Here is a 25349-nt window from a genome sequence, read left to right on the forward strand (position 1 = left end):
ATTAAACGCGGTTTTCCATTCATCTCCTCGCTTAATGCGCACAAGGTTGTACGCACCACGAAGATCTATCTTGGTGAACCACTTGGCACCTTTAAATCGGGCAAACAAGTCTGACAACAGAGGCAAAGGATACTGAAATTTAACAGTGATTCTATTCAAAAGCCGATAGTCAATACAAGGTCTCAAAGATCCGTCCTTCTTGGCCACAAAAAAGAATCCCGCACCAAGAGGGGAAGAGGAAGGACGGATATGCCCCTTCTCCAGAGATTCCTTGATATACGAACGCATTGCGGTATGCTCAGGTACAGACAGATTAAATAGTCTTCCCTTAGGAAATTTGCTACCTGGAATCAAATCTATGGCACAGTCACAGTCCCTATGAGGAGGCAGAACACTGGACCTGGACTCGCTGAACACATCCTGATAATCAGACAAATACTCAGGAACTTCCGAAGGAGTAGAGGAAGCAATAGACACCGGCGGGGAATCACCATGAATACCCTGACAGCCCCAACTTGACACAGACATTGCCTTCCAATCCAAGACTGGATTATGAGTCTGTAACCATGGCAAACCCAAAACGACCAAATCATGCATTTTATGCAGAACAAGAAAACGAATCACCTCCCGATGTTCAGGAGTCATGCACATGGTTACCTGTGTCCAAAACTGCGGTTTATTTTCCGCCAATGGCGTAGCATCAATACCCCTCAGAGGGATAGGATTAACCAACGGCTCAAGAACAAAACCACAGCGCTTGGCAAATGACAGATCCATAAGACTCAGGGCAGCACCTGAATCCACAAACGCCATAACAGGGTAAGAGGACAATGAGCAAATTAAAGTCACAGACAAAATAAATTTAGGTTGCAAATTACCAATGGCGACAGGACTAACAACCCTTGTTAGGCGTTTAGAGCATGCTGATATAACATAGAATCACCACAGTAAAAACACAACCCATTCTGACGTCTATGATTTTTCCGCTCATTTCTGGTCTGAATTCTATCACATTGCATCAACTCAGGTGCTTGTTCAGACTACACCACCAGAGGATTAGCGGTTTTGCGCTCCCGCAAACGTCGGTCAATTTGAATAGCCAGCGCCATGGAATCATTCAGACTTGTAGGAATGGAGAAACCCACCATCACATTCTTAATGGCTTCAGAAAGGCCATTTCTGAAATTTGCGGCCAGAGCACACTCATTCCACTGAGTAAGCACGGACCATTTCCGAAATTTTTGGCAATACACTTCAGCTTCATCCTGGCCCTGAGAAATAGCCAGCAAGGCTTTTTCTGCCTGAACCTCAAGATTGGGTTCCTCGTAAAGCAATCCGAGCGCCAGAAAAAACGCATCAATATTTGCCAATGCCGGATCTCCTGGCGCTAGTGAGAAAACCCAATCCTGGGGGTCGCCCCGTAAAAAAGAGATAACAATTTTAACTTGCTGAGCTGAGTCTCCAGATGAACGGGGTCTTAGAGATAGAAACAATTTACAATTATCCCTGAAATTCCTAAACTTAAATCGGTCTCCAGAAAACAGTTCAGGAATAGGTATTTTAGGTTCAGACATAGAACTACTGGTAACAAAATCTTGTATGCTTTGCACACGAGCAGCAAGCTGGTCCACACTTGTAATCAAGGTCTGGACATTCATGTCTGCAGCAAGCTCAAGCCACTCAGAGGTAAAGGGGAGGAAGAGAGGGAAAAAAAAAAAACCTCAGAATTTCCTTTCTTATTATCCCACTTCTGCAATGCATTAAACATTCAATGTAGGCCTGGCATACTGTTATGACCCCAATGGCAGAGGGTCTCAGGAATCAATACCAAGTCTGCAAACACAAAAAACCAGCTCATAGGGCAGTGGTAACTGGGCTGACCATATATCTAATCCTAGCACCACAAATAGAAGTAGCCGGGGAACTTGCCTACGTTGGTTCTAGACGTCTCGCGCCAGCCGGAGAACTAACTAACCCTAGAAGGGAAAAGAAAGACCTTTCTTGCCTCCAGAGAAAAGACCCCAAAAGTTGGATACAAGCCCCCAACAAATAATAACGGTGAGGTAAGAGGAAAAGACAAACATAAGAATGAGCTAGGTATTTAGCAAAGAGAGGCCCACTAGCTAATAGCAGAATATAGTAAGATGACTTATATGGTCAGCAAAAACCCTATTAAAATATCCACACTGGATATTCAAGAACCCCCGAACCGTCTAACGGCCGGGGGGAGAACACCAGCCCCCTAGAGCTTCCAGCAAGGTCAGAAATCACATTTAGTACAAGCTGGACAAAAATAGTAGCAAGCAAGTAACTCAAAAAACAAAGAAGCAAGACTTAGCTTAATTTAGCAAGAGCCAGGACCAGCAGACAGGAGCAACAGAAGGATCTGATTACAACGATGCCAGGCACTGGACTAAGGATCCAGGAAGTTAATATAGCGACACCCCTGGACTAACGACCCAGGTGAGTGCCAAACAGAAAAAAGACAATCCCAGAGTCATACCACTAGTGACCACAAGAGGGAGCCAAAAAGTCTAATTCACAACACACTACGTGCCTCAAGGTTTTTCATATATTATTATGCTGCAACCTAGGCCTCTTTCACACTTCCGTCTCTCTTTTTCCGTCACAATGCGTCGTTTTGTGAAAAAAACGGATCCAGCAAATGGTGGTTTCATCCGTCGTGCGCTGGATCCGACGTAAAATTACTGTCCGTCGGGCGGAGAAAACGCACAGAGGAAAGTTTTTTCTGCACGTCGGAAAATCGCTCACCGACGGTTCCTGCGCTGCCCATCGTTGGCTATAATGGAAGCCTATGGGCGCAGGATCCGTCGCTGACCGTCAAAAGCAGGAATCCAGCGACGGGTTCCGTCTTTTTAAACTGAGCATGCGCGGAAGAATTTCCAGTCAGAAATTCTCTCTCGCTCTCTCTCTATTTACTATTGATGCTGCCTATGCAGCATCAATAGTAAAAAGGTATAATGTTAAAAATAATTTTAAAAAAATCGTGATATTCTTACCTTCCATCGTCCCTGCAGCCTTCCCGATGCTGCCGGCAGCTCCGGTTTCCAGTGATGCATAGCGAAATGACCCGATGACGTAGCAGTCTCGCGAGACCGCTACGTCATCACAGGTCACGGTCTCGCTATGCATCACTGGGAACCAGAGCTGCTGGCAGCATCGGGAAGGCTGCAGGGACGATGGAAGGTAAGAATATCACGATTTTTAAATTTTTTAAATTATTTTTATCATGGGTTGTGTAGTGTGTGCTTTTTCGTAGCGAGAAACTGCAGCGAAGATGCATACACGACGTGTGCACATAGCCTTCTAGGATGCACTGGAACCGTCAAAAAAACGGCTCCAGTGCACCCGTTTTTTACAATCAGCACAGGATCCCTCTTTTCAACATTTTGACGGATCCTGTGCAGATATTAAAAACAGAAGTGTGAAAGAAGTCTAAGATGTCATATATAGTGGAGTTTATAGGAGGATATTTCTGAATTCAATGATCACTTCAGTTATAGTTATCAATTGTGGATTCTAGTGCCATCTAGTGGTTGGATATTAGAACAACACTATTCCTATTTCTATATTGGATATTTTTCTAAAAGTAATTGGTTTAAGATTTGGTCTCACCATGATTAGCATTTTTTACTCCATATTTATTATTGGCACTAGCACTTTTATAACTATTGGATGATTTGGTTCATTGTTTTGCGGCTATGAGATTTACAATTCAAATAGAGATTAACAACTGTGCATACCTAGCTGCTACCTATTGACTATATTTGACTTGTACCTCCTATTCTAGCACCTTTTATCTGAAATTTTAAATATTTATATCTTTGTTTTCTAATGAATGTTATGTTTTTATAAAAAACTCTAAAACTGTCATTGGTCACTTCTATTGTTGCATTTGGCTATCATATCAGGAGCAAAATGGTTTATTGAGCATATTCTTGTGGCTTATGGACATTTTGGGAATATTTAAGGACAAACATGTGTTATTTAGTTGTGCGGGCATTGCACTGTGTTTGGGGGCATCGTACTGTTTGTGGCTGGGGCTGTGGGGGCATCGTATGTTGTAGGGCGTATTGTACTGTGTATGGCTGTGGCTGTGGGAGCCTCGTATGTTGTGGGGCGTATTGTACTGTGTGTGTGGTGGCACTGATCTCTGTGCGGATTGTACGTTGTGGGGACATCGTACTGTGTGTGGCTGGGGCTTTGGGAGAATCGTATGTTGTGGAGGCATTGTACTGTGTGTGGGACATCGTTCTGGGGGCATCGTACTGTGTGTGTTAGGCTGTAGAGCATTGTACATTGTGGGGGCATCATACTATGTGTGACTGTGGCTGTAGAGCATCATACATTGTGGGGGAATCATACCGTGTCTGACTGGGGCTGTACAGCATCATACATTGTGGGGGCATCATACCATGTCTGACTGGGGCTGTAGAGCATCATACATTGTGGGGGCATCATACTATGTGTGACTGGGGCTGTAGAGCATACAAGAAATAATTAACCAACAGCACTCAGGTGTTCACGGTGCGCGCTCCACAGTCCATGAATCCAAACTGGACCAATACTCACAGTAATAATGAAGAAAGGAGCAGCATCCGTATCCAGGTGAAAAAATAAAGTCTTTATTCTGCCATTTACAGGATGCAACGTTTCGGCCGGCAACCAGCCTTTGTCAAGCATACAATAGAACATCAGTGGCCATCTTAAATAGTGTAGTGCCCAAATCTGGGCCAATCACCACAAAAGGGCGGCCTTTAATATATATCTCAAATAACGCATAGTATATACATATATTAAAAATCAATATCATAGCATCGATACAGACATATCAGAAATGTAATTAATATATAAAAACTACCTAGAAAACATGAGAATAAAAGCTAGAAAAGACATCACACAACATGAAATCCACCAATCACCTCCTTGGTTTATATTGTTGTCATAGCGACCAACATATCCTATGTAAAACGCTAACCAATCGGCAATGTCAGTAACAAGCGCGCCACATTACACTCACATAATCCATTTCTGGAGTCCAACGGCCACAGGACGCCGGCGCAAGCGCACAGGGACACCCACGTCACTGGTCACATGACCGCAACGTAGGTGAAAACCTCCGCGCACGCGCACAGCGGCAAGAGGCCGAACATTCCCATCCAAGTCACCAGATCACCAGCGCAGGCGCACATGAGGAAGGGAGGCGGTGAAGCAGGATGCATTCAGCCACACCCCCTATCACTCACCGGCCGCGCTGGGTCCGTGATCTCGGGGAGAGAAAGGGGACCAGCCATATCCATGGCTACCAAACCAAACATGGGTAGTAATGTAAAAACAGGAGCAAAACTAAAGAATATAGTCACACAGTGATCTGGCAGACAAGGAAAAAGGAGGGAGAAAAAGGGGAGGGGGGAAGAAGGGAGGAGATACAACATAATGCACATTGTGTTCAGATCTAATTAATACAGAAATATCCCTTGTATCATCCTGATGTCCCTGGATGCCAAATCCATGATTAGCTAAAAACAAGAAAGGGAAAAAAAGAAAAAAGTAATGTACAATATCAAACAAAGAGATAAAAAATATATATACAAAAATACATATACAAAAATACAGGAGAAGGGAACCCAAACCCTGTAATAGAAGGGGGCTTCAAGATAAACATATTTGGAGGTTGTATTCAATGTTCAACCCCTTTGGTTGCAAAGTCTCTAAAGTGGAAATCCATCTTAGTTCTTTTTGCTTCAATTTTTGTATTCTGTCTCCCCCCCTCCTTAATACAGGGACCCCATCGATAACCCTAAACCTTAATTGATTGATAGAGTGCCTGTACTCATGAAAGTGTTTAGGAACTGGCAAATCAAGCATTTTTGTCCTGATGGTACTTTTGTGTTTATTCACACGTGCTCTTATCTCCATCGTGGTCTCACCAACATACATGAGACCACATGGGCATATCAATAAATAAACCACAAATTTAGAGGAGCACGTATACCGTTCCTTAATGGAGAATCTCTTTCCAGTCTGGGGATGACAAAAGCTATCCCCTTTCAGCATATTGCTACAACATGAACAACTCAAACAGGGAAAATTGCCCATCCGTGGTGGACATAAAGTCCTTTGGAGGGCAACCTTACCTGTCCCTACGTCTGATTTAACTAAACGGTCCTTCAGATTGCGCCCCCGTCTATATGATAGAATGGGGCGCGAGCCGAAGTCCTGTATAAGGGGCAAACCCCTATTCAGTAGTGGCCAATGTTTATTAAGGATATTGGCAATCCCATTACTGGCTGGGCAATATGTTGAAACAAATGGTATGCGTTTCTGTTTTGATTGTGTAGAGATTAGACTGAAAGAATCCATTGTATCTTTCTCCTGAAACATCTGGTTCATATCAAGAAACTTGAGCAAGTTAACATTTCCTTTTTATGCACGCATTCCTTCTGTTATTATAGCCTTTTACCTACATATTAGAGGTTGTAAATTTCACAGTATAGATAAGCTTTGTAAGAGAATGTGAAATAATGAGCGCTTGTGCGCATGTCTGCAAATGCATAACTCTTTTTCTTTATAAAGGAGGGGTAAAGCCCAGAGAGTCAGACGCGCTCCTGAGCTTCCCCTGTATATGATCACACAATACTTTGTTTGCGTGTCATTTACCTGGAAGCTTACCTCCAGTAAGCCAGGGACTGAGAAGGACTTAACATTTCTTTGGCGCACCGAACAGGGACCTGAGATAAGAGTATTTGCTCGAGATTTACCTGCGGATACGGACAACGGAGATCTGGGATAATGGACGGCAAATGAACTGAAAAACCTGGCCAGGTAAGAGACATTATTAGTTCTCTTTTATCTGCCCTGTATTATCCGAAAGATCTCTATGAGCCGTGTCACGCTGGGTTAGTCTAGTAGTGAGTAGATACCTATAAAACTCGGGTTACCATATTGTATAGACTTATGAGTCCTGTCCCTGGCAGTGTGTGAACAGTGTGAAGGTTGTGGTATGTTGTGAAAGAAGAGCAAAAGTGCGTAGAAAAATAAGCCGAAATAGTTGGGGTATAAGCCTTATACATGGAAGTCAGCCTAACTGGGTCATGTTGTTGCGTCCTTCTGGGAGACCTCCGCCCATGCTTGATTCTCAATTAAGTGCTTAACCTCCTTCATTTCTGGATAAGGTTTGATAGAATGAGCCCAGGACGCGGTTTCATGAGCCTGGGACAAGTATGATATCTGAGACTGAGAGTTTTGTGATCTGTTTGGTGTTGCTGATCCTGTTTGCGTGCATTGTAGGAATCAAGTTTATTCTGCACATTAGAAAGAATGGAGCAGATCAGCCCTTCAATATTTTAGCTCCCTAGGAGAGAAGGCAACGAGACGCCACCAACAGAGGAAGTGGTTGTCCAAACGTCACCTAGGGTAGTCATAGCTAATATTGAAAAAGAAAAATGGGAAATAAACAGACAAAAACCGTCTTAGGACAAGTGGAAGCAGCAGATATCATACAGGAAAGATGTGGAAAGACAGTCAGAAGGCAGATTAGAAGGGTAAGAGAAAAATTGGGAATTTCAGAAGCACTTATGTTTAGTACAGAATGGGAAAGATTGAGTAAAGAACGAGGTGGAATTATCAAAGACAATGGGTGGGAAGAAATCATACATTGTATGATAGAGGTCTCAAAAACAGCTAAAGAGGAGAATTGGAAGTACGATCCAGACACTTCCAAATGGATCATGGGGAAGGGAAAAAGTTGTGACATAATCCCGCCACCTTACCTAGATCCAAAAGCCCAATCATTTGTACCATCTGGAAGAGCAGAAGGAGGAAAACAATTTCCAGCCTTGTATCCCAATCTTGGTGGGGTAGGAGGATGGGAATGTTCACACTGTGGACAACAAAATCCAGATTGGAGAAATGATTGCCTAGCCTGTGGTACACCTAGATATGGCGCTGTACTTGCCCCTGTTAGGGTAGTACCAAGACCTTTTAGAGAAGCTGGTGCTGACGGGGTAATGAACACCAGATATCATCAGACCAGACAATACTTTCCTTGGTCCCCTGCTGAGGGTATGTCCCTCCTGCATAATGCGCCTGATCCCACTCAATACCCCATAAGGTTTGCGCAGTATATACAACAAATCATGCAGACTCATGCTGGGGTCTGGGCGGACGGGGAAGAATTATGTAGAATGAAAATGTCCCCCGGACTTTTTCAGGAATTATTGACACACCTACAGCCCAATAGACCAGTGGCAGAAGGGGGTGCCTTACAGACAGAAGCATCAGGTACCCAGTTCACAGAGGCATTAATAATTTTCATGAGAGGAAAACAGAGGGAAAGGGGGTCTACAGGTGTGATTATGCAGAAATTTGGGCAAAGTATTGAAGAATATAGTCAAGAACTAGAAAATAGCTTTAGGGATGAAGGATTGGATTTGACTGATGCTTCAGTAAGGAGACTTTTTACAAAACAATTAATAGAGGGGCTAGATCCGAAAATCAGAGAAAAATTTAAATCCTCTACTCCAGATTGGAGAACAATTGAACAACCAAATATTGTGAAACAACGATGTTTAGGAATAGCCATGGATATGAGAGAGAATCATAAGCCTGTTAGAATAGCACAAGCTGATACAGGAGGAAGAGTGAGACACAATTTTCCTTGCCACTACTGTAAAAAGCCAGGTCATTTCCAAAGAGAGTGCAGGAAGAAGTTGGCAGATATAAAGTCAGGCAAATTTGTTCCCAGAAATAACCCTCTCCAAACGGACAACCAGCAGAAATCTACCATCATAGATGGTCCCATACCAGATTCAGATTGACTCGATGTGTTACAAACTTCCCTACCAGCTAGAAGACCTATGATACAGGTGAATGTGGGGGGGAGAGAGATTCCATTTTTGATAGATACAGGTGCAACTTCCTCAATTTTGAATCAAGATTTTCTTCCGAATCCGGAAGATATTTCAGAACAAACAACTTTTGCTGAGGGTTATGATGGGGTAATTCGAACACTGCCATATACTGTGCCCCTAGAGGTCTCATTAGGACCTAAATGTTTTGCATCCAGATTTTTGTATGCCAGAGGTGCCCCAACATGTCTGTTAGGAACTGATGTACTAAAGAAATTAGAAGCTAACATCAAATTTAGGGAAGATGGCACAGTTATGCTGACTATCCCTGATGATGCAGAATCATTAGAACAATATGTCAGAATTCAGGCTTTTGAGGATTATACTGAAGAAAAAGAGTACACTACAGATCTAGATCTCTCAATGATCCCAGAAACACTGTGGGCACAGGGTGACACTGATGTGGGATTATTGCATATTTCTCCTGTAAAATTATCTGTGCAACCAGGAGCTGTTCTCCCACAGCTCAGACAATACCCTGTGAGTGCCCAGCAGGAACTAGCAATTACAAAACAGATAGAGGAATACAGAGAGAAAGGAGTTTTGGTAGAGATACAATCACCTGCTAACACTCCTCTGTATCCAGTCAAGAAGAGAACTCTTGATAAGAGTTCTATGCCCAAATACCGTATGGTACATGATCTAAGAGAAATAAACAAAGTTCTAGATCCAATCACCCCAGTTGTACCCAATCCTCATACGTTACTATCACAGATACCAGCCAGTTCTCAAGTGTTTACTGTAATAGATCTTTCAAATGCATTTTTCTCGGTTCCTTTACACCAAGATAGTTGGCATTTGTTTGCATTTACATTTAAGGGCAAACAGTTGGCGTGGACACGCCTTCCACAGGGAATGATACACTCCCCTACTCTTTATTCAAATGCCCTACAAACAGTCCTCCAGAGGTTTGAACCCGAACCACAGGTAGTAATTTTGCAGTATGTGGATGACCTACTACTTTGCTGCCCAGATTTAGAAACTGCAGAAAGGTCCACTGTGAGTTTACTATGTTTTCTAGAAAAAGAAGGGTGTAAAGTGAATAGACAAAAGCTACAAGTTTGTCAGATCAAAGTGGTCTTTCTAGGTCATTGCATTTCTCAAGGTAAAAAGCATCTTACACCTCAAAGAACTGAAGCAATAAGACAGATGAATGAGCCTAGAAATCATAAACAGCTACGAGCATTTTTAGGAATAGTGTCTCATTGTAGACAATGGATTATACATGCCAGTCAACTAATGCAACCACTGTATGACTGTGTAAAAAGTGAACCTTATTTGTTGACAAAAGAAGGTCAGATTTCGTTCCAACAATTAAAAGATGCCCTTGTTTCAGCTCCAGCGTTAGGGCTACCAGACTACACCAAACCATTTCAGCTTATGGCTGCAGAAGTTGATTCCCATGCTACAGGAGTTCTTACCCAGAAGCATGCAGGGAAACAAAGACCAATTGCATATCTTTCAGCAAGGTTAGATCCAGTAGCTAGAGCAGCGCCAACCTGTGTACGTGTAGTTGTTGCTGTCTCACTATTGTTGGACAAAGCATCAGAAATTGTCCTAGAGCATCCACTCACAGTTCAAACTACACATGATGTTTATGGGATATTAAACCAGGTCCAACCAAAACACATTTCCATGGCCAGACATTTGCGGCTACAGTGTTCTTTGCTGCTCCCCTCTACTATCACATTTGCAAGGCTTCAGACTCTAAATTTAGCTACACTGCTACCTCTCGAGTCTGAAGGGGGGAATAAGGACACTGATCCACACGCAAATTTTTTCCCTACAGACACACATGATTGTACAGAGCTCATTTTACAAGAGACGGTAGGCTTACCCAATGTATCTGAAACACCACTTCAAAATCCAGATTTAGAGCTGTTTATAGACGGTAGTAGGTTTGCAGATGACACAGGTAACTTTCATACAGGGTATGCAGTTGTGTCAGAATCTGAAACTCTCAAAGCAGAACCTCTTCCACCGAAACAGTCTGCACAAGAAGCAGAACTAACAGCATTGATTGAAGCGCTAAAAATAGCTGAGAATCAGACAGCTAATATATACACTGATTCTAGGTATGCACATGGTATTGTGTTTGACTTTGGAGTAATCTGGAGAGCTAGAGGTTACATGACAGCGTCAGGCCAACCTGTAAAACATGCTTCTCTGATCAAACAGATCTTAGAGGCTGCACAAGAAACAAAAGAAGTAGCAGTAATTAAGGTAGCTGCACATGTGAGACTCGACACTAGGGAATCTAGGGGAAATGATAGGGCTGATAAAGCAGCCAAGGCAGCAGCGGTCAAACCCTTACAGCAGGTTCATACTGTAAACCCCACAGAAAATACTGAAGATAGACTGAGACAAGCACAGGAAGATGCAGGAGAAGAGGAGAGGGACAGGTGGAAAAAGGAAGGGGCAGAAGAACAAGCAGGAATTTGGAAGAAAGATGGACTAATATGTCTACCTAGAGCCTGGTACCCGATTGTAGTTGGTGGACTACACCACCCTACTCATGTGTCTGCAAATGCAATGACACTACTGGCAAAGCAAGTCTGGTTGGCTCCAGGTTTTGGCAACTACGCAAGAGACTATTGTGCTGCATGCACTATATGCCTGGCACATAATCCCGGACAGACAACAAAGACCCCTATGAAGCACCACGTCCGACCTCTCTATCCGTTTCAGCGATTACAAATAGACTTTATCCAGCTGCCAAAAAGTAATGGGTATGAGTATGTGTTGGTGTGTGTGGACATGTTCTCAGGGTGGCCAGAGGCCTATCCAGTTCGGAAGGCTTCAGCTAAAAACACTGCTGTAAAGCTAGTTGCCGAACTGATACCCCGTTACGGTCTCCCTGAAGTGATCGAGTCAGATAGGGGTACTCATTTCACTGGAGAAATATTTCAAAATGTACTGAAAATGTTGGGTGTTGAAAGTCAGTTGCACACTCCATACCATCCTCAAAGTTCTGGTAAGGTGGAACGCATGAATGGAACTTTAAAATTAAAAATACAGAAAGCCATGGCTGAAACAGGAAAGCCTTGGACAGAATGCCTTCCACTGGCCCTTTACTCAATACGCAATACCCCAAGGGGTAAGACTAAACTGTCTCCATATGAAATTTTGTTTGGCAGGACTGCCAATTTAGGATGTTATTTTCCACAACAACTTGTGTTAAATATTGAGTCATTGACTTCTTATGTGCAAAACCTCCAGAAACAATTAACTAAGGTGCATGCACAAGTTTTTGCTTCTCTTCCAGATCCTGACAACACTGAAGGAAGTCACAAGTTGGAACCAGGTGATCAAGTCTATGTAAAAAGACACACCAGAAAGGCTCTTGAACCAAGATTTGACGGACCCTTCCAAGTCCTGTTGACAACACCTACATCAGTCAAGCTTGAAGGAAAGGCATCATGGATACATGCAAGCCACTGCAAAAAAGCAGTACAAAACTCATGATATTGATGTTAATAATGTTAACACAGATGTGGGATAAATTAGTTAGAGCCACGGATTATCTAGATGATCAGATTTGGGATATATTGGATATACTAAACACTAGTATAGCAGTACAGAATCAGCTTATAATAGTCATCAACCAACATACTCTGGTATTGGATTACCTAACTGCCTCACAAGGAGGTATGTGTCAAATCATCGGACCCACCTGCTGTCATTATATAGACCCGAATAGTACTATGAGTATGACATTTAAATTAAAGGACGTACAACGACTCAGAGATCAGTATGACAAAGATAATGACCAGAATAAGGATAACTGGTGGTCAGATACCTTTTCTTTTCTTAACCCAGCCAACTGGTTCAGAGGAATCGGTGGGTGGGTTGCTGGGATCATGCAGAGCATAATACATATAGTTATAATTATTGTAGTCATATACGTACTATTCCAGATTGTGCTCAAGGGTATCTCAGTATGCACAGATAAACTTTGTGTAATAGATGCAAGAGTATAAAGTTTTTTGTTTTTTTTTCTCCTTTATTCTTATGTTATCCTCTAGTGATTCTGATTAATATTACTGTACTAATTTTTGTTTTTATATTTTAGTATACTGCTAAAGAAGAAAATAATTTGCAATAGAAGAATTAATACTAGATTTGATTCTCTTATTAATAATATAAGTGTGTGTATGTGTAATACCAAAAATAAAGGCTTTGTCTTTGGCCCTATGGTAATAAATAAAAGGAATATGTCAAAGGGGGGAATTGTAGAGATTAGACTGAAAGAATCCATTGTATCTTTCTCCTGAAACATCTGGTTCATATCAAGAAACTTGAGCAAGTTGACATTTCCTTTTTATGCACGCATTCCTTCTGTTATTATAGCCTTTTACCTACATATTAGAGGTTGTAAATTTCACAGTATAGATAAGCTTTGTAAGAGAATGTGAAATAATGAGCGCTTGTGCGCATGTCTGCAAATGCATAACTCTTTTTCTTTATAAAGGAGGGGTAAAGCCCAGAGAGTCAGACGCGCTCCTGAGCTTCCCCTGTATATGATCACACAATACTTTGTTTGCGTGTCATTTACCTGGAAGCTTACCTCCAGTAAGCCAGGGACTGAGAAGGACTTAACAATTGAGATCTGTGTACAGTTAAATCACCATCACGTAAACCCGTTACTTTCTCCTTCTGGTGAATCACTTTCTCTCTAGGATAGCCCCTGTGTATACATTTTTCACACATCTCATCCAACCTTACATCACGTGTGTCAGTATCGGAAACTATCCTACGTACACGGACCAACTGACTCCACGGGAGCGAGTCCATCATCTTCCTAGGGTGGTAGCTGTCATAATACAAAAGACTATTTCTGTCAGTAATTTTGGTAAACAAATCAGTACATAACATATCACCTTGTTTGTACACCATCGTGTCCAAGAACTGTAAACGATCCACCGAAGCTGTCATGGGCTGTAGAGCATCATACATTGTGGGGGCATCATACCGTGTCTGACTGGGGCTGTAGAGCATCATACATTGTGGGGGCATCATACTATGTGTGACTGGGGCTGTAGAGCATCATACATTGTGGGGGCATCATATTATGTGACTGGGGCTGTAGAGCATCATACGTTGTGGGGGCATCATACCATGTCTGACTGGGGCTGTAGAGCATCATACATTGTGGGGGCATCATACTATGTGTGACTGGGGCTGTAGAGCATCATACATTGTGGGGGCATCATACTATGTGTGACTGGGGCTGTAGAGCATCATACATTGTGGGGGCATCATACTATGTGTGACTAGGGCTGTAGAGCATCATACGTTGTGGGGGCATCATACTATGTGTGACTGGGGCTGTAGAGCATCATACGTTGTGGGGGCATCATACTATGTGTGAATGGGGCTGTAGAGCATCATACGTTGTGGGGGCATCATACCGTGTCTGACTGGGGCTGTAGAGCATCATACATTGTGGGGGCATCATACTATGTGTGACAGGGGCTGTAGAGCATCATACATTGTGGGGGCATCATACTATGTGTGACTGGGGCTGTAGAGCATCATACATTGTGGGGGCATCATACTATGTGTGACTAGGGCTGTAGAGCATCATACATTGTGAGGGCATCATACTATGTGTGACTGGGGCTGTAGAGCATCATACGTTGTGGGGGCATCATACTATGTGTGACTAGGGCTGTAGAGCATCATACATTGTGAGGGCATCATACTATGTGTGACTGGGGCTGTAGAGCATCATACGTTGTGGGGGCATCATACTATGTGTGACTGGGGCTGTAGAGCATCATACGTTGTGGGGGCATCATACTGTGTGTGACTGGGGCTGTAGAGCATCATACGTTGTGGGGGCATCAGACTGTGTGTGACTGGGGCTGTAGAGCATCATACATTGTGGGGGCATCAGACTGTGTGTGACTAGGGCTGTAGAGCATCATACATTGTGGGGGCATCAGACTGTGTGTGGCTGGGCCTGTAGAGAAGCGTACGTTGTGAGGGCATCGTACTGTTTGTGGCTGAGGCTGTGGGGGCATTGTATGTTGTGGAGGCATTGTACTGTGTGACTGGGGCTGTAGAGCATTGTACATTGTGCGGGCATTGTGCTGTGTTTGAGGCATCATACTGTGCGCGGTTGGGGCTGGGGGGCATCATACATTTTGGAGGCATTGTACTGTGTGTGGGGGCATCGTACTGTGTGTGGCTGGGCCTGTAGAGAAGCGTAAGTTGTGGGGGGCATTGTACTGTGTGGAAGGGCTGTGGGGACATCTTACTATGTGTACAATGACTGAATAACAGGAGCAAAAGATTTATAGATTTTATAAAAAGCAGTGAATTATATGGAGCTGATTCGCTGTTACAAGTAAGGATACAAGTTACAATAATCCCTATCGTAACATGTAGCAGCGACCCAGCGGAATTAATTCTGCTCAGCATTAAATGATACAAATAATATAAAATAATAATAATGTTAATATTGAGCAGAATTTCAGCCTACTGGTTCTGTCCCCACAACAGTCACAGACTCTCATGTGGTCCCTCGGGAAAAGAAATTGGCCACCCCTGGAATACAGAATACTAAAATCTCACTATGAGGGGAAACTGGATCTTATAACGATGCTTCCATGTATGAATAGAGAACTTGTTTGCATCAGACGATCCTTTTATCACCAATCCAAGGTGATCGGTGTCCATCAGCTGGGACCTGCACTGGCTGGCAGAATGGGGCACACTTATCTCTGTAAGGCCGCGCTCACACTGGCATATAACTCGGATAAGTGCAATTCGATCAAAAAAACAGATTGCTCTCAGGCCAATGTTATAATGAGGTTGTGCAGATCTGTATATTTTTTTCAGATGTATTCGGCATGCTACAATTCCACTCTGAAATGTGATGGGTGTGAGAAAAATATCAGATGCCATATGGACATCAGTATACGGACCACCCGGATATGGACCATCAGTATGTAGACCACTAGTATATGGACCACCAGTATGGCATCAGATTTTTATAGATATATTACAATTCTGTGAGATGGGAAACTGTAAATGATCCTGTAAAAGATTAAAAGCTGCTGAGTAAAACAACAGATTGTACGCAGATGACAACTGAGAAAAAATCGTCCTACTTTCCTGGATGAGAATGGGACTGATTATTTATACGCTAGTGTGAGCGAGCCGTTAGAATTGAGCAGCAGTGCACGTGCTCAGTCTGAGCTCCATTCTTGCTCTATGGGGCTGCAGAGAGCTCTGCTTTTTCCAGCAGTTCCATTGGGAATGAACGGAGTAGTGGTCAGCATCCAACCAGCCACTCTATTTTCTAATGGGGATATAAAGTTATAAAGTCCCCGTTTTGCCAATCGGTGCAGGTCCCAGTGGTCGCACACTCACTGATCAGAATGTTATCACCTGTCCCATAGTTAGGTGATAACTTGATTTCACTGCACGACCCCTTTAAAAGGACTTTGTCAGAACAGGATGATACTCAAAACAAGCACAGGCGCTCGGTGCACCCTTGTGGGCCAGACATTTAAAAGGGGTTGTCCACTACTAGGACAACCCCTTCTTAAACTAAATGTTCGGGCCCAATATAATAATAACGCCTATACTCCCCTCTCGTGCCGTGTCGGCTCCATTCCAGTGTTGTCGGCACTTGCGGTCCCGGGGCTGTGATGCGGTGGAATGACAAGTGATGCCGACGCCCAATCAATGCTGGTGTCACTGTCTCCGCCTTCTAACAAACTGAACATGAAGAGGCAGTCCTGGCTGCAACTGATCTCTGACTTCCTCTCATGTTCAGTTTGTCCAAAGGAAGAGACAGTGACGCCAGTGCCGATTGGGCACCGGACAAGTGCCGACACCCTGGGATCGGGGCCGAATACTTAGTTCAAGAAGGGGATGTCCAAGTAGTGGACAAGCCCTTTAAGTGCTCCTTTCCATCTACTCGTTTTTTTTCCCTCTGTCGCCGCCCTCACTGTATATTGATTGCAGCTCTGCTTTTATAGAACCAGAGAAGGTCGGAGATAGGTGAAAAATAAGTAGGTGGGAATGTGCACATAGTTTGGCTGCACCAAGGCTGCTACATTGAGCGCCTGTGCTTGGTTTGAACAGTCATTCTGTGCAGACAGAGTCCATTTAGGGCTACGCACACGAGAGTTGAAGAAGAACACCCAATTAGGACAAGCGCTGCGAGTGAAGCAGAATTTCACCAGTGATGGGGTGATAAAAAAACCCTTTTTAATAGAGCTAGTGGAATTCTGGTTCACTCAGCAGCGCTCGTTCCACTCACAGGTTCATCTTCCACTCTCATGTGATTCCTAATGGGCCTCTCAATAGATCCAGTGTGGGGAACAACAGCTGGCAGGAGACTCCTATTCCCTTCCCTCCAGAGTTGTGCCTACCTCGCACACCCTCCATAAGGGAGTACGTGCTCACCACATTACCTCCATCACTACTGGTTGATCTGAGCAAGACGCGCTTTAAGGCTACGGTCACACTAGCAGTATTTGGTCAGTATTTTACCTCAGTATTTATAAGCCAAAACCAGGAGTGGGTGATAAATACAGAAGTGGTGCATATGTTTCTATTATACTTTCCCTCTCATTGTTCCTCACCTTCTTTTGGCTGACAAATACTGCTGTAAAATACTGACCAAATACGTATAGTGTAACCATGGCCTAAGACCCTCAAACATATTAGATAACGGTCTGCTCTATAGCTTTGACTGACCGCTATCTCTCCAGACTATCACATGCACAGGAGCACTTCGACAAATGTTCTTGTGCTGTCTATTAGAGAGTAGATGTCAGGCTCCTGTTTAACATGAGGATCAACCATTGGAATTCCAACATGCTGGATCCTTCCCTTAACACAAAGTATGGAAGGAAAGTCGAGAGGTTCCATACACATCAGATTATTGAGAGAATTGTGGGTCACAGGGGCCCAGAAAAAACGACCACCACGTCCGATTTAGAACAATATATAAATATATAGTCTTTATTAATATATAAACAATACAAAACCAGTAAAAAAATTACATCATTATAACAAGAACAGGTGAGGTGCGGTCCCACATAGTGTGCAGGGACACCGCATAGACATAAAAACACTATAAGGGCGCCCGGAGCCTGAAACACATACACCCAAGTATATCATAGCCAGTCATTTAATGTATGGTGGCACATATGCAACCCCCACACTAGGACCATAGAACATACCAGTCTTATGTCAGGGGAGGACGCACGGAGCCTGGAATCACCTCGCCCATCCCTTCAATGAAAGGTAACCGTTGCTGACATAAGACTGGTATGTTCTATGGTCCTAGTGTGGGGGTTGCATATGTGCCACCATACATTAAATGGATGTGCACTTGTGACTGAGTTATTCCTCTGTGGATTACAATATATACTAACCCCCTACTGGCTATGATATACATGGGTGTATGTGTTTCAGGCTCCGGGCGCCCTTATAGTGATTTTATGTCTATGCGGTGTCCCTGCACACTATGTGGGACCGCACCTCACCTGTTCTTGTTATAATGATGTAATTTTTTTACTGGTTTTGTATTGTTTATATATTAATAAAGACTATATATTTATATATTGTTCTAAATCGGACGTGGTGGTCGTTTTTTCTGGGCCCCTGTGACCCACAATTCTCTCGTTGTTCCATAGCGACTTGTCCGTATATTTATTTTTGGTCCTTTAAACTATGTTGATGTTTGTTGTGTTTTTTGTTATACATCAGATTATTGGCTGAACCTGCCAACTTTAGCCTCACGTGCATGGAAACCTTAGTGTAACCAGTAGAATAGACATTATGGTGTGCACAGAAATCATGATCCTCAGTGCAGCAACTCCAATCTACTCATCCCTGTAGTGAGACAGCTAGAATGGAATTTTTGCACATAGGACAACTTTACAGACAGTACTCAATGTCAAGCAGCAGCTGCAAAGGCAAACAAGATTTTAGGATGTATAAAAAGAGATAAAATCCTGTGATCCCAACGTATTATTACCACTTTATAAATCACTGGTGAGGCCACATCTAGAATATGGGATCCAGTTTTGGGCTCCACATTGTAAGAAGGATATTCAGAAGTTAGAGTTAGTTTAAAGGTGGGCAACTAGATTATTACAAGGGATATAATGAAAGGTTGGGCTTGTTTATCTTAGAAAAAAAGAAGCCTCAGAGGAGATCTCATTTACATGTATAAAAATATATGTGTGGCCAGTACAAAACACTGGCACATGACTGATTCCTTCCAATGACCGTGCTGAGGACTAGAGGCCCTCAATACGGGTGGAAGAACGACGATTCCGGCAGCTAAACAGGAAAGGGTTCTTTACAGTTAGAGCAGTCAGGCTGTGGAATGCCGACTATAAGAGGTAGTAATGGCAGGCCCTATAACAGGTTTTATAAAAGGGCTGGATGATTTCCTCCATACACATAACATTGCGGGTTATAGCTAAATTAGTGACGAAATGTACAATTGGCGGAGAAAGGATGAACTTGATGGGCCGTGGTCTTTTTTCAACCTACGTGACTGTATATACAACAGTGTCAAAAATATTCCTGTCTGACCTGTGATGTCGGCGCCATTAAAGCCTTCAGCAATTCCATAAAAAAAACATTAAAAAGCCAGAAGAGGGGATTACAATGACATTTGTATGAGGAGCTCCAGGAACCAACTCCATTCTAGTCATTTCAGTACTGAGCTGTCTACATTGGAGATGATTATCTGAGGATCTCACTGCAGCCTCCGACCTGCTCACCTCAGCACTGAAGCGTCTAGAGAGGAGTTGTTAAAATGAGGTCTTCAAACAATCACCTCAGATCTAAACACTACATCTCCACATACGTCTACCAAAATAGTCTCAGCGCTGAAGGGGTTACTGCCCCGGCCCAGTGATGGGGAATCTCCAGCACCTACCTCCACCTGCAGAGCCGCACTCCACATATATGGCTGCTCTGTGCACACAGGACCTGTGATTAGGTCACAGGAGGGGAGGAGTCAGGGGTCACATGATCATGGTGCTGGATAAGGGGAAGATTATGTGTGGGGTCAGGAGGGGTTTAGGCTATGTGCACACGTTGCAGACTTGCCTGTGGATTTTTCTGCACTGAATCTACATCTCTTGTTTTTGATGCTTTTTTGAAACCTAAATAAAGATGTATTATTGAGCAAAAAAAGAAAATTGTGATGTCATTTCTTGTCCAACCTCCTCTTTTACATTTGTCCAACCCACACTCCATTACACACAGATAGATGATAGAATAGATAGAAGGAATGAGATAGAGCTATACATAGATCCATAGATCTATCTATAGATCTGTCATCTATCTCTCATTCCTTCTATTTATTATATCTATCATCTATCTATCTCATTCCTTCGATAGATAGATAGATAGATAGATAGATAGATAGATAGATAAATTCACTCTGAAGATATCAAGACTATGAATTAACACATGTGGAATTATATACTTAACAAAAAAGTGTGAAACAACTGGAATTATGTCTTATATTCTAGGTTCTTCAAAGTGGCCACCTTTTGCTTTGATGACTGCTTTGCTCACTCTTGATGAGCTTCAAGAGGTAGTCACCGGGAATGGTTTTCACTTCACAGGTGTGCCCCGTCAGGTTTAATAAGTGGGATTTCTTGCCTTATAAATGGGGTTGGGACCATCAGTTGTGTTGAGCAGAAGTCTGGTGGATACACAGCTGATAGTCCTACTGAATAGACTGTTAGAATTTGTATTATGGCAGGACAAAAGCAGCTAAGTAAAGAAAAACGAGTGGCCATCATTACTTTAAGGAATGAAGGTCAGTCAGTCCGAAAAATTGGGAAAACTTTGAAAGTGTCCCCAAGTGCAGTGGCAAAAACCATCAAGCGCTACAAAGAAACTGGCTCACATGAGGACCGCCCCAGGAAAGGAAGACCAAGAGTCACCTCTGCTTCTGAGGATAAGTTTATCCGAGTCACCTGCCTCAGAAATCGCAGGTTAACAGCAGCTCAGATTAGAGACCAGGTCAATGCCACAGAGTTCTAGCAGCAGACACATCTCTGCAACAACTGTTAAGAGGAGACTTTTGTGCAGCAGGCCTTCATGGTAAAATAGCTGCTAGGAAACCACTGCTAAGGACAGGAAACAAGCAGAAGAGATTTGTTTGGGCTAAAGAACACAAGGAATGGACATTAGACCAGTGGAAATCTGTGCTTTGGTCTGATGAGTCCAAATTTGAGATCTTTGGTTCTAACCATCGTGTCTTTGTGCGACGCAGAAAAGGTGAACGGATGGACTCTACATGTCTGGTTCCCACCGTGAATCATGGAGGTGGAGGTGTGATGATTTGGGGGTGCTTTGCTGGTGACACTGTTGGGGATTTATTCAAAATTGAAGGCAAACTGAACCAGCATGGCTACCACAGCATCTTGCAGCAGCATGCTACTCCATCCGGTTTGCGTTTAGTTGGACCATCATTTATTTTTCAACAGAACAATGACCCCAAACACACCTCCAGGCTGTGTAAGGGCTATTTGACCAAGAAGGAGAGTGATGGGGTGCTACGCCAGATGACCTGGCCTCCACAGTCACCAGGCCTGAACCCAATCGAGATGGTTTGGGGTGAGCTGGACCACAGAGTGAAGGCAAAAGGGCCAACAAGTGTTAAGCATCTCTGGGAACTCCTTCAAGATTGTTGGAAGACCATTTCCGGTGACTACCTCTTGAAACTCATCAAGAGAATGCCAAGAGTGTGCAAAGCAGTAATCAAAGCAAAAGGTGGCTACTTTGAATAACCTAGAATATAAGACATATTTTCAGTTGTTTCACACTTTTTTGTTAAGTATATAATTCCACATGTGTTAATTCATAGATTGATGCCTTCAGTGTGAATTTACAATTTTCATAGTCATGAAAATACAGAAAAATCTTTAAATGAGAAGGTGTGTCTAAACGTTTGGTATATACTGTATTTGTATGTTATGTTGTATGTACTGTATGTTCTGTATGCACTGTATGGTGTATGTTATATGTTGTATGTACTGTATGTTATATATTGTACAGTGCCTTGCGAAGGTATTTGGCCCCCTGGAACTTTTCAACCTTTTCCCACATATCATGTTTCAAACATAAAGATACAAAATGTAAATTTTTGATGAAGAATCAACAACAAGTGGAACACAGTTGTGAAGTTGAACGAAATGTATTGGTTATTTTAAATTTTTGTGGAAATTCAAAAACTGAAAAGTGGGGCGTGCAATATTATTTGGCTCTTTTACTATCAGTGTAGCAAACTCACTCCATAAGTTCATTGTGGATGGTTGAATGATCCAATGTTGTCCTAAATGCCTAATGATGATAAATGTAATCCACCTGTGTGTAATCAAGTCTCCGTATAAATGCACCTGCTCTGTGATAGTCTCAGGGTTCTGTTTGAAGCACAGAGAGTATCACGAAGACCAAGGAACACAACAGGCAGGTCCGTGATACTGTTGTGGAGAAGTATAAAGCCGGATTTGGATACAAAATGATTTCCAAAACTTTAAACATCCCAAGGAGCACTGTGCAAGCGATCATATTGAAATGGAAGGAGTATCATACCACTGCAAATCTACCAAGACCCGGCCGTCCCTCTAAACTTTAATCTCAAACAAGAAGAAGACTGATCAGAGATACAGCCAAGAGGCCCATGATTACTCTGGATGAACAGCAGAGATCAACAGCTGAAGTGGGACAGTCTGTCCATAGGACAACAATCAGTCGTACACTGCGCAACTCTGGCCTTTATGGAAGAGTGGCAAGAAGAAAGCCATTTCTCAAAGATATCCATAAAAAGTGTCTTTTAAAGTTTGCAACAAGCCACTTGGGAGACACACCAAACATGTGGAAGAAGGTGCTCTGGTCAGATGAAACCAAAATCAAACTTTTTGGCAACAATGCCAAACGATATGTTTGGCGTAAAGGCAACACAGCTCATCACCCGGAACACACCATCCCCACTGTCAAACGTGGTGGTGGCAGCATCATGGTTTGGGCCTGCTTTTCTTCAGCAGGGACAGGGAAAATGGTTAAAATTGATGGGAAGATGGATGGAGCCAAATACAGGCCATTCTTGAAGAAAACCTGTTGGTGTCTGCAAAAGACCTGAGACTGGGACGGAGATTTGTCTTCCAACAAGACAATGATTCCAAACATAAAGCAAAATCTACAATGGAATGGTTCACAAATAAACATATCCAGGTGTTAGAATGGCCAAGTCAAAGTCCAGACCTCAATTCAATCGAGAATCTGTGGAAAGAGCTGAAAACTGCTGTTCACAAACGAATAATATTGCACGCCCCACTTTTCAGTTTTTTGAATTTCCACAAAAATTTAAAATAACCATTACATTTCGTACTTCACAATTGTGTTCCACTTGTTGTTGATTCTTCACCAAAAATTTACATCTGGGATCTTTATGGTTGAAGCATGATATGTGGGAAAAGGTTGAAAGGTTCCAAGGGGCCCAATACTTTTGCAAGGCACTGTATGTATTTAAACTTCATGGGTGCCAATAACAATGAGCATGACTGTGTATCTTGAGTAATGGCTTTCTCTTTAATTGTATCCTCTGTGATCCCAAGGTCATCCAATTTAAAAATTTCTTACGTATGTTGTTCCTTTGACTTTTTTGCGTTAAAAGTGCGTCTTATAGTAAAAAAAATACAGTAACTTCTAAAGTAATTTCAGTCTCATTTAATTATACGACTCTCTGTTATGTTTTTTGTACAATTTTTTTTAAAAATTTATAGTTTCTCTCCATGTGAGTTATTTTCGATTATCAACAAAATATGATTTTCCAGTAAATTTATTTAAATTGTAATTTTAGTTGTTTTTTTTTTCATTTTTATAGGAAGAGAAAAAAAGATACATTTGAAATTTTTCACTATCGTTTATAGGTTGTCAACCAATCTTATTCTATAGTAATACTTTAGCATTCAGTTAAACATTTTCAAGTATATAAAGATTAACCCCTTTCTGACATTGGACGTACTATTCCGTCCATGTGGGGTGGGCCCTAATTCCCAAGGACGGAATAGTACGTCCAGCACGATCGGCCGCGCTCACGGGGGGAGCGCGGCCGGGTGTCAGCTGCCTATCGCAGCTGACATCCGGCACTATGTGCCAGGAGCGGTCATGGACCGCCCTCGGAACATTAACCCCCGACACACCGCGATCAAACATGATCGCGGTGAACCGGCGGTACAGGGAAGCATCGCGCAGGGAGGGGGCTCCCTGCGGGCTTCCCTGAGACCCCCGGAGCAACGCGATGTCATCGCGTTGCTGCGAGGGTCTCCTACCTCCTATCCCTGCAGGCCCCGGATGCAAAATGGCTGCGGGGCTGCATCCGGGTCCTGCAGGGATTACTTCCGGGTGCCGTGCAGGTGCTTGTAAGCCTGCACTGCTGTAAGTGAGATCGGTGATCTGACAGAGTGCTGTGCACACTGTCAGATCACCGATCTGTAATGTCCCCCCCTGGGACAAAGTAAAAAAGTTTTAAAAAAAAATCCCCCATGTGTAAAAAAAAAAAAAAGAAAAAAAAATTCCTAAATAAAGAGAAAAAAAAAATATTATTCCCATAAATACATTCCTTTATCTAAATTAAAAAATCAAACAATAAAAGTACACATATTTAGTATCGCCGCGTCCGTAACGACCCCACCTATAAAACTATATCACTAGTTAACCCCTTCAGTGAACACCGTAAAAAAAAAAAAAAAAGAGGCAAAAAACAACGCTTTATTCTCATACCGCCAAACAAAAAGTAGAATAACACGCGATCAAAAAGACAGATATAAATAACCATGGTACCGCTGCAAACGTCATCTTGTCCCGCAAAAAACGAGCCACCATATAGCATCATCAGCGAAAAAATAAAAAAGTTATAGTCCTCAGAATAAAGCGATGCCAAAATAATTATTTTTTCTATAAAATAGTTTTTAGCATATAAAAGCGCCAAAACATAAAAAAAAATGATAGAAATGAGGTATCGCTGTAATCGTACTGACCCGAAGAATAAAACTGCTTTATCAATTTTACCAAACGCGGAACGGTATAAACGCCTCCCCCAAAAGAAATTCATGAATAGCTGGTTTTTGGTCATTCTGCCTCACAAAAATAAAAAAAAGCGATCAAAAAATCTCCCGTGCCCGAGCATGTTACCAATAAAAATGCCAACTCGTTCCGCAAAAAACAAGACCTCACATGACTCTGTGGACTCAAATATGGAAAAATTATAGCTCTCAAAATGTGGTAACGCAAAAAATATTTTTTGCAATAAAAAGCTTCTTTCAGTGTGTGACAGCTGCCAATCATAAAAATCCGCTAAAAAAACAGCTATAAAAGTAAATCAAACCCCCCTTCATCACCCCCTTAGTTAGGGAA

The 25349-nt window shown here is 42.6% G+C and overlaps 1 protein-coding gene across 1 annotated transcript in view; it reads right to left on the bottom strand.

Annotated features, from left to right (window-relative positions):
- LOC143766212 (uncharacterized) overlaps positions 1 to 25349 on the bottom strand; it is a 687372-nt gene that overhangs the window by 492987 nt on the left and 169036 nt on the right. The gene's annotated exons all lie outside the window — the stretch shown is intronic.

Source organism: Ranitomeya variabilis, chromosome 4, assembly GCF_051348905.1.
Source record: "Ranitomeya variabilis isolate aRanVar5 chromosome 4, aRanVar5.hap1, whole genome shotgun sequence".
NCBI lineage: Eukaryota > Metazoa > Chordata > Amphibia > Anura > Dendrobatidae > Ranitomeya > Ranitomeya variabilis.